Here is a 10,658-nt window from a genome sequence, read left to right as displayed (position 1 = left end):
AAATCAAGTTTTCATGGAAGAAAGGGAATTGCCCATAGAAAGTAAGAAGCGTCTCAGGCCGCATTTTTTTTTTTTTTTTTTTTTTTTTTTTTTTTTTAACTCTACTGCTAGATGTGCTTCCATTTGATTTTGTGATTCTTTCTTATTATGAAGCCAGTTTATAAGCTAAGACTGAGAAGGGATTGGATGCAGCACATTCCTTTCCTCTCATAAATGATGGTCGAGGTAGTATGTGATTCTGAAAGGTACCATATGAAGTATATCACACAATTATTATGCTCCATCCATCATGATTGGTTTCAACTGCTGAGTTTGGAAACCATGCAAGGATCAGATTCTAAATGGAGTACTTAGGAAGGAGATAGATACCGCCTCTGTCTTTATTACCTTGTACTTTATCCCTCTTACATTTAATGTAAATATTCCTTCTGCTGTACCATAAAAGATATTTTTCTTTTATCATCTCTCTCTCCTTCATTTCTTTCTTCTTTCTCTCTTACTCTAATGTATCTTCAACTATTAAACCAGAAGATGTCATTTGAAAGTCTCATGTAAACTTTTATTTTTGTTGAGGCACAGGTAAATCAATAAATGCCAATTTTGATTTACATGATTTTGACAAACTTTGATTCACATGCGTATACACACACACACACACACACACACACACACACACACACACACATTCGCTGCCTCCTTAGCAAAACCATCTTCCCTTTAACCAAAACATGGCCTTGGAGGTAGTCCCATGACCCAGTGCTAGAGGATAAACCAAGAAGTATTGGACCAGCAGAAATAAGACTTCGTGAGATAAAGATGCACAATACCTTCTAATTAGCATGACAACTGATTGTTACCAGGGAATATGGAAATATATTTATTGGATTTCAACAAAAATTATTTGTGTAATTAGCAAAGGAGACTTAAAATGGTATTTTAATTCAGTAAGTAAAGCCTACATTATAACTCTCTTATTTGGATATATGTAGTTTGTAAGGAATGATTTTTGGTTATAACACCCATTTAAAACAATATTGTGACACATACTGAATTTAGAAATAGCTTTCAATAGTTATACCACAAAGTGTTAGACCAAATCTTTTTTTTTTTTTTTTTTTTTTTTTTTTTTTTTTTTTTTTTTTGAGACGGAGTCTCACTCTGTCGCCGGGGCTGGAGTGCAGTGGCCGGATCTCAGCTCACTGCAAGCTCCGCCTCCCGGGTTCACGCCATTCTCCTGCCTCAGCCTCCCGAGTAGCTGGGACTACAGGCGCCCGCCACCTCGCCCAGCTAGTTTTTTGTATTTTTTAGTAGAGACGGGGTTTCACCGTGTTAGCCAGGATGGTCTCGATCTCCTGACCTCGTGATCCGCCCGTCTCGGCCTCCCAAAGTGCTGGGATTACAGGCTTGAGCCACCGCGCCCGGCCTAGACCAAATCTTTAAAAAAAAATAAAACGTTCAATCATATTGGTCTTAATAAAATATTAATAACACTAGAGAGCAAAATTATTTCAACTATTGATAAGTAGCAATTATTTAAATATAGCAAATTGCATTTTACCCCATCTTTTTCAGTTTCCATCTCATGTGTATTTATTACACATATGCTATATATAACATGTATTACATACACAATATATTGACATTTTATATTCATATGGAGGACCGCTTTTCTAGAGGACAATCTATGACAATTGGTAATGAAGAAAGATCCTAAGTAGATGAATGAAGGTAGTGTGACTTCACAAGCAGAGGCAGCTGCAGTGCTTTTATGAAAACTAAACAACCAAACCAAAAACTAAGGAACAAAAACTCCTGTTGAGGGCTTAGTAAGAAGGATATGGCTTTAATTCAGCAAGAGATACAAACTATATATCAAGACATGTTCTCCAACTTGAGTTGTGGAGTATTTCAAATACGTAAGAGTTTGTCAAGTAGAGTTACTTTGGTGACATAATTTGTGTGGCAGCTAAGAGGCTTGGGGAATTGGATGCGTAAGAGACGTCTCATGATCTATTTTATGTTCACTAAATATTTTATGATATTTAGTCATATCTCCTGTATTCTATCATATCTGGATGTAAACAACAAAAATTTGGGGTGAGAGAAGTTTTAAGCTAAAACAAAGATGGATGGATTAATAGTGAGATAGATGGGTAGGTAGATGGATGAGGACTATTTTAGCACATACAACTCTAGTCCCAAGTCTCTGTATCCTTTTAAATCAACTTTATTAGTAAAAAATTGTTTGAGCCCACAACCTGAATGTTTTATATTTATTTAAAAGTTATATATAGGTACCACTATATCAATACATATTTATCAGCAATACATACAAAAACAATGTAAAATATTTTATACTAGTTTATAGCATATCTAATGGGACATTTTTCTTGCAATAGTCAACATTTTAATCTACTTTATGTTCTATCTTTCATCAGGAGATGTAATTCTTGTTCACTGGCACTTTTTGAGCTCTTACTATGTTCTAAGTACTGTGTTAAGCTGTCTAGGTGATTGTCATAGGGATTGTCATATCTCGTCTACTGTGTGCTTAGTACCTCTGAAAAGGACACAGCCTACACGTAATAATAGCTATTAATGTGGATATATGGTTCAATGCGGACTATGGTTGTCATCTTTTTATCTTCCATCCAGAGAGTACTGCCTTCTTGGAAGTAAAGGAGGCAATAAACTGAATGCTAAGTTAGAGAAGTTTAAAAATCATGTATACACAAATGTATGTGTATATTTTATATACTAAATCTAAAGTATTTCATTAATATCAATAGTAAGCATTTTAAATGAATGTTATAAATGAGGAATTTATAGTATATTCCTATTAGGTCTCAATTATAATTAAAATTAACGTGTGTAATGCATGTAAATTATTAGTGTATATTTTTAGGTAAGTAGCCTAAGGACAGGAACAAAATTCAAAGTCCATTTGAGAACTTACTATGTTCCAAGCACTGTGATACATTTTTCTATGTGCATTTTCTCATTTAACTCTCTAAAACACCTGACAAGCTAGGTACATCTATTATTCCCAGTTTATAAATAAGAGAACAGGCTTAGGAGAGATTTTATAATTTTCCCAGTATGATATAGCCACAGAAGGGCAGATATAAGATTAAAATCTACATCATCCTGGTGAATAGCTAAGGCTCTGGGATCAATTCTAGATTGATTTTCCTTCCTCTTTATTAATATGGTTGCTTCAGTGCTTCATTGAGATTAAAATCAACAGGATTTAAATACCATTTATAGAGGCATGTTCAGATAAGTCACTTGTAAATAAACATTCTTGTGGTTTGCTTTATTATGAATTAATGATAACTTAGGCTATCAACTCTGCCAGATTTTAATATACATTTGATAACTGTTTTTATAACAGTTAAAGCTTGACTTGAAAAAAATGTAGGAGTAGATAATTGCTAAAATTATGAAATACAACCTGCCAGGCTAGGAGACTAATTGCTTCAAGCTTCCTTGTGAGTACATATATTTCCTTCATAGAAGCACGTAATGTAAATATCTAAGAACAGAGCTGAAGCTGTATTACAGATTAATCTTCTCCTTCTGGTGAAAGAGTTTTAACAGTACTCTAAGTGTAGCATCTTTGTCTCTTTTTGTCTCTCAGTCTCTTTCTTTGTAAGTGTTTCTGTCTCCTGATATATTAAACCACTTAAAAGAGACAATATTTTTGTGGAAAAACTTCATGGTCATACTCATTGTAACATGTCCTGAGTTCTGGAGGTCACAGCCTGGGATCAAGAGGTTGTCCCTAAACTCAGTCTCCTCTGTGGTAAAACACCAACCTTTCAGCTGAACTATTGAATTAGTGCCTCAGAAACATAATTCTAATGAATGCAACCATATGTGGATGATACATGGATTTTGGACAGAAACAGAGAGACATGCTAAAAGCTTCATAGTGTTCCCAGAACACTATAATTCTTGACTAATTTTTATTACTTTGGTATCAGCTTTGTGCCAAATGTAGGCAGTTTTTATTTTTTAACCCAATCTGTAGCAAAGTGATTGCAGAAGCAGATTTCTATGTAGAAGGGAAAAAGTAGCCATACATGGTAAGTATTTACATTTTATGATGTGGGGGATACCTACATTAAGAATTTAATTTGCGTTTTGCAGACGGATGTTCTGTTGTATTATTTATATTGCTACAAACTTATTGCCACTTACTCTCAGTGATGAGACTAATGGTTTTCTATACTTTTGCTATGTAAAATCATGTTATAGAGAAACTTGTCTCATTTTATGGAATCAAAGACGATTGGTTCTGTGATTGGTTAGGTAATATAATCTTCTCAGAATAAATAGTAAAAACATCTTTATTTTAGCAGGAAAATAAGAGCTTTCCTATGTAGAAGTACAGTAGTCAAAGGAAACAATTGTCCAAACAATTTATATTAAAGAAGAGAAAAAAAAAAGAAGGAAAACGAGAATATTTTCTTAGAGATAATCATATACATCATGCACTTTATAACAACATTTCAGACAATGATGGATCACATATACAATGGTGGCCCCGTAAGATTATAATACTACATTTTTACTAATTTTTTTAATGTTTAGATGTGTTTAGATACAAAAATACGTACCATTGTGTTACAATTGCGTACAGTATTCAGTAGAGTAACATGTACAGGTTTGTGGCCCAGGAGCAATAGGCTATACCATAGAGTCTAAGTGTGTAGGAGGCTAGACCATCTAGGTTTGTGTAAGTGCACTCTATGATGTTTGCTCAATGACAAAATCACCTAACAATGCATTTCTCAAAATCTATCCCTGTCGGTAAGCAACATATGACTGTATTAGTGAAAACTAGATTTTCACCAGATGACAAATCCAGATAGCTAAATTCTTACATCTGAATATAGTACCTGCAACTGCTTCATTTAAGGCCAAAACATTTTAAATAATTATTTTAAAAGGAATTATTAAGAAATAAAACTATCTCTATTTGAGATGACATAGTTATATATATATATAAAATTCTAAATAATCCACTAAAAATCTGTGACTAACAGTCTCAGCTAGATCGTGACATACAAATCAATATTTAAAAATCAATTACATTTTTGCACTTGCAATAAACAGTCCAAAAATGAAATAGAGTAAACAATTTCATTTACAATAACCTCAAAATAAATAAAATTCTTAGGAACAAATTTAACAAAAGAAGTGTGATACTAATACTCTGAAAACTACAAAACATTATTGGAAGAAATTAAAAATCTAAGTACACAGAAATATATCCTGTATTCATGGATTGGAAGACTTAATATTGCTAAGATGGCATTATTCCCCAAACTAATTTATAGATCCAACACAACCCCCATGGTAATCCCAACTGGCTTCTTTGTAGATCCTACAATGCATATGGAAACTCAAAGGACCTAAAATAGCCAAAGTAATTTTAAGAAAGAAGAACAAAGTGGGAGGAGTTGCACTTCCCAATTTCAAAATTTACTATGAAGCAATAGTAATCAAGACAATATTGGCATAAGTATGTGCATATAGATCCATGGAATAGCATTGAGAGTCCAGAAAGAAACCCATATGTCTGTGGTCAATTGATTTTCACTGAGGGTGCTAAGACCATTCAGTGAGAAAGAAGAGTTTGTTCAATAAATGGTGCTGAGACAACTGGAAAGTCACAGAAAAAAGAATAAATTTGGACTACTACCCCATACTCCGAATGAAAATCAACTTGAGGTGCGTCAAATAATTAAATATGAATGCTGAAACTATAAAACTCTTAGAAGAAAACGTAAGGATAAATTTTCACGACCTTGGATTTGGCAGTGGTTTTCTAGATACATTACCAAAAGAATGAACATCAAAAGAAAAAATACATTAATTAGACTATCAAAATTAAAACCCTTTGTGCTTCAAAGGATATTATCAAAAAAGTGAAAAGACAACCCTCAGAATGACAGAAATTATTTGCAAAACATATCTGATAGGCAGATCATGTCAAGAATATGGAAATAACTTGTATAATTCAATAATAAAAAGACACATAACCCAGTTGAGAAATGGTTAAAGAATACGAAGGGACTTTTTTTCAACAAAGATACACAAATGGCCAAAAGGCACATGAAGAGATGTTTAATATTTTTAGTCATCAGGAAAATCCAAATCAAAACCACAATGAGATGCCACTTCACATTCACTTGGTTGGTTATAATCAAAAGTCAGAGAATAATAAGTGTTAACAAGATGTGAAAATTTTGGAGCCCTTCTTAACTGCTGGTAGGAATATAAAATAGTGCAGCTAGTTTGGAAAGCAGCATAGTGGTTCCTCAAAAATGTGTACATGGAGCTATCATTTGATCCATCAATTATATTCCTAGGTATACACCCAAGAAAAATGAAAACATATGTCCACGCAAAAATGTGTACATCAATATTTATAATAGCATTATTCATAATCGCCAAGAGATGGAATCAGCCCAAATGATTATCAACTGATGAATGGATAAACAAAATGGGGTATATCTATATAATGGAAGATTTTCAACCAGTAATAGGTATGAAGTACTGATACATGCTACAAGTTGATAAAATATTATATTAAGAGAAATAATTCAGTCCAAAAAAACATGTTACATGATTCTATTTATATAAAATGTTCAGAATAGGCAAATATGTAGAGATGGAATGTAAATTTGTGGTTGCCTGGGGCTGGGGGTGGGAGTTTGGGTGTTTTGTGAGATGATAACCGGAGTACAGGTTTCTTTGGGGGATGCTAAAATGTTCTAAAACTGATTATGTTAATTGAGTGCACAACTCTGTGAATATACTAAAACTATTGAATTACAGAGTGTAAATTTGTGAATTGTGTGGTATTGTGAGCTATATTTCAATGAAGCTTTTGCCAAAACAGTATTACTTCTGAGGCAACAGTTACACAATTTTGGTATTAAGTATTTAGCCCTCTCCACATGGGTTTTTCAGTTGTATGTGTGCAAAATAACCTAAATTTTAGGCTTTTTTTTTTTTTTTTTTTTGAAAAGGACTTCATTTGGTCTGGACAAGCAAATGTCCAATGCACTTTCAAAATAGATTCATTTAAACTTGGTTTGTGACTTATCAGCATTGTGAAGTTAATGGTTGAAAAGGTCAAGAGATGTGAAATAGGAGAACAAATTCTTTAGACTTTTTTCTTTTTAAAACAGGCGCACCCTATCCTGAGAAACAGTTGATGTAACCCTTATATCCATTTTTGTTGTTGTTGACATCTCAGCAGAAAATACTATTTTCAGAAAGTATTGTTTTGCCAATGAGTTATACATTTACAACCTATCGTTCTTACCCAGCTATGAAAATTATCTTAGGGCTGTGCACCAGAATCCTGAATTGCTGGTGGAAGAGCCGATTCTGTTTGCTTCTTGTCTCTCTTTTGCCTGTGCACCTTTCTACTTAATAAATCTGGGAAATGTATTAGTCACAGCGGTTTTGGATTCTGCTTTCCTAAAGCTCTGTTCTAAGTGAGCTGTTGCACTTCTAAACGAAAATTTCCCTGTTCTTTGCCATCTTTCACCCTGTGCTTTTTCAGACCTAAAATGTCCAAGTATCAAGCAGATGAAATTACATTTGGAACATAGGTTTGGTAGGAAATGACTCCATGCTTTCAGCAGATCTGTAGTTTCATTATTATTAAAAAAAAAAAAAAAAAAAAAAAAAAAAAAAAAAAAAAAAAAACAAGGGACTGTTAATAAAAGATTCATTGAATCCAGTCCTTTGTCTCAAGTAACTACTGTGTTTAGATAAAATACTTAATGCTGTAAAATAAAAGCAGTGCTGCAGGCTATTTGCTGAGATACCTGGATGGTTATAGTAGACTATATTTTTGTTTAATTTTTAGAGGAGAGGGGTTTTAGGTACACTTGGATATACTTGAATATCTTTGTATGTGTGTGTGGCGGGGGTGGGGAAGGGCATTTGGACTAAAGTGGCTAAAACACTTCTTCTGATCCCATTTGGCGGAAGGTAAAAACGACTTTCTGTTTGCAAGTATCTTGTGCCTATGGAGCATCAGGCAAGGACATTCTGTTATGCTTCTTAAAAGAACTGGCACTACAGATCCCTTAACTAGAAGTACACAGTCATATGTTTGTGATTGGCAGTATATTCTTTTTTGCCTTTATTTTTGTTTTCCCTCCTCTCTTCATGTATTGGAGTGTGGACCTACATGACTCGGATTATGTCTTACTGTGTTGCTGAATATGGCTGGAGAAAATGTTAGAATGAGTACTGAAAAAACAACTTACCAGAAATCAGGAGTCCTCCTGGCTTCCATCACTGGTTCTGCCACACTCTCTGGCCTTAGATAAAATTCCCTTCACTCAACTGATATTTTAAAACACATACCATGTGCAGGGTACTGTCTATATGTCTAGCCTCATTGAATCTCAGTTTTCTCATCTGTAAAATAAAACATGAAATTTAAGCTGTAAACCTGATTGATGATTCTGCCACGATCCAGAGAGCAGAGGTTAACACATATGACTGTTAGAGTACCTTCGTCGCCCCCCCATCCGAATTTTTACTCATATCTGCAAATTCCATAGTACAATTATTCACTGAGATGTCCCCTATATCCTTAAGTGGCACTAATAAATTCTAGTAAATGTGCTAAACTAAATTGAAAGTCATTTTAAATGAAAATTGTGTTTGTATATACAGCCTTATAGCAAGGTCACCAGTTGAGCTGTGAAACTGAGCAGCTTATGATAGAGTGTCACGATTCTGAAATGGCTGGAAGTTTCTTACAATCTGACTATAAGGGATGTAAGATATTTTCCTATTCTTGAAAGACTGCTAGATTTTATTCCATTAGCTCTTCTATTTTTCTTCCTTTTTCAAGGAAAAAAAATGACCAAATGCACATAGAAAATAATGTGATTGTAGCCTAATAGTTGTTGGCTAAAGTTCTTAGTTTTGGAGACAAACAGAACATGGGCCATGAGCCCTTTTAGAAACTGTCCTTTGGCCCTGGTTGTGGATGCTTCAGCCCTGCTCAGGGTCAATATGCTTCCTCACAGTGGGAGATGGAGAGAAGTAGTCCTGCCTGCCCCTCCCCCACAACTGTTTTTTTGAGATGGATCTCACTCTGTCATTCAGGCTAGAGTGCAGTGGTATAATCACCATTCTCTACAGCCTTAACCGTCCAGACTCAAGTGATCCTCCCACCTCAGCCTCCCAAGTAGCTGAGATTACAGTGGTGCCACTACTCCTGGCTAATTTTAAAAATTTTCTTTAGAGTGGAGATTGTACGGGTGGTCTCACTATGTTGCCTAGCCTGGTCTTGAACTCCTGGGCTCAACCAGTCCTCCAGTCTCAGCCTCCCAAAGTGCTGCATTACAAGCATGAGCCACCACACACGGCCATCCTTCTATTCTTCTCATTTCGCCCTACCCCAAATCAACATGGATAGGTCTTCCTTTGTTCTAAGAAGTGCTGTGCTGTTGTAAGTAGCTTAATTAATCAAATGTATCTTTGATGATCCATTTATTAATTCATGTGTTCTTTCTTCTAGACAGCAAAGGACTGAATTTTGTTAAAACCCACCCTTGCTCGGAAGGCATTTATAAAGAAAACCTCCACAGTGAAACAAAAATTCAGGGGAGATGCGGTGTGAGGTCCTCTCCAGGCCGTGGTGGGTGCTCTTTGGCTTCTCTTCTCTGCTGGGTCTGTGGCCACATGTCCCCCCACCCACCACCACCACTGCCCCCATGCCCATGAAGGGCTGCTCCCCCATTGCCGCACCCTGCAGTACCTGAGCCAGGGGGAGGTGGTGTTCAAAGACTTGGCGAAGGTCATGACACTGAATTACAAAACACATGGGGAGCTGGGTGAGGGCACCAGGAAATCTGTGTTTTCAACGTATCTCAGATTCAATACAAAATCCCATGAATGCAGATCATGATGTTTAAGGACAGGATGCCATCACCCCTCCTGTCTCCACATCCACCAATACTTAGATTCTGGGGAGCAAGTCCTGTTGGATGTGGAGACCCAGAACAATAAGGAGGTTATCGATTACATCAGAAAATCTTGGGGAAGAATGAGGAAACCCCCAAGAAAGAGGAGAAGGAGAAAAGCAGCTGTCTCACCCAGCCCACTTTGGCCCTGGAAAGTACTGCCTGCAGGATTGTATCTGCAAAGTGGAAGGACAGATGCCCTGCCTAGGGCTGATACCCAAGGAGATGATGGGGAAGTGCAGAGCCACTGTGAAAGTCAGTGCCCAAGACTAATACCCAAGGCCACTGTGGGCTGGGGCGATTGTGACTGACCAATAGGGAGATTGGTATGGGGTTACCTTGGCCCCAGGCAAGCCCTTGGTTCTGTCCTTGAAAACTCTGGAAATCCTTTTGCAATAAAAACTTCCCATTTACACACCTGTATAAAAGGGCATGGGGAGAGGAACATCGGCAGGCGGATATCCCTGCTCTTTGAGTAAATGAAAGGCTTTCTAATCACTGAAACCAAACAGCAATGACAGCAACAACAACAACCACACCAATTCACAACATCCCAGGTTTTAGGCAGCAGAATCATCTGGTGGGACTCAGTCTTGATACTTTCCCATATGTGTCTGCTTGGATTTTTCTCATTTTGGTTACAGT

The 10,658-nt window shown here is 36.1% G+C and overlaps 1 pseudogene; it reads left to right on the top strand.

Moving 5' to 3' along the window:
* Positions 1-9,764: 9,764 nt before the first annotated feature.
* Positions 9,765-10,286, top strand: LOC104654818 (annotated as a pseudogene).
* The last annotated feature ends 372 nt before the right edge of the window (positions 10,287-10,658 follow it).

Source organism: Rhinopithecus roxellana, chromosome 2 (assembly GCF_007565055.1).
Source record: "Rhinopithecus roxellana isolate Shanxi Qingling chromosome 2, ASM756505v1, whole genome shotgun sequence".
NCBI lineage: Eukaryota > Metazoa > Chordata > Mammalia > Primates > Cercopithecidae > Rhinopithecus > Rhinopithecus roxellana.
This window is presented reverse-complemented; position numbering and strand designations above follow the sequence as displayed.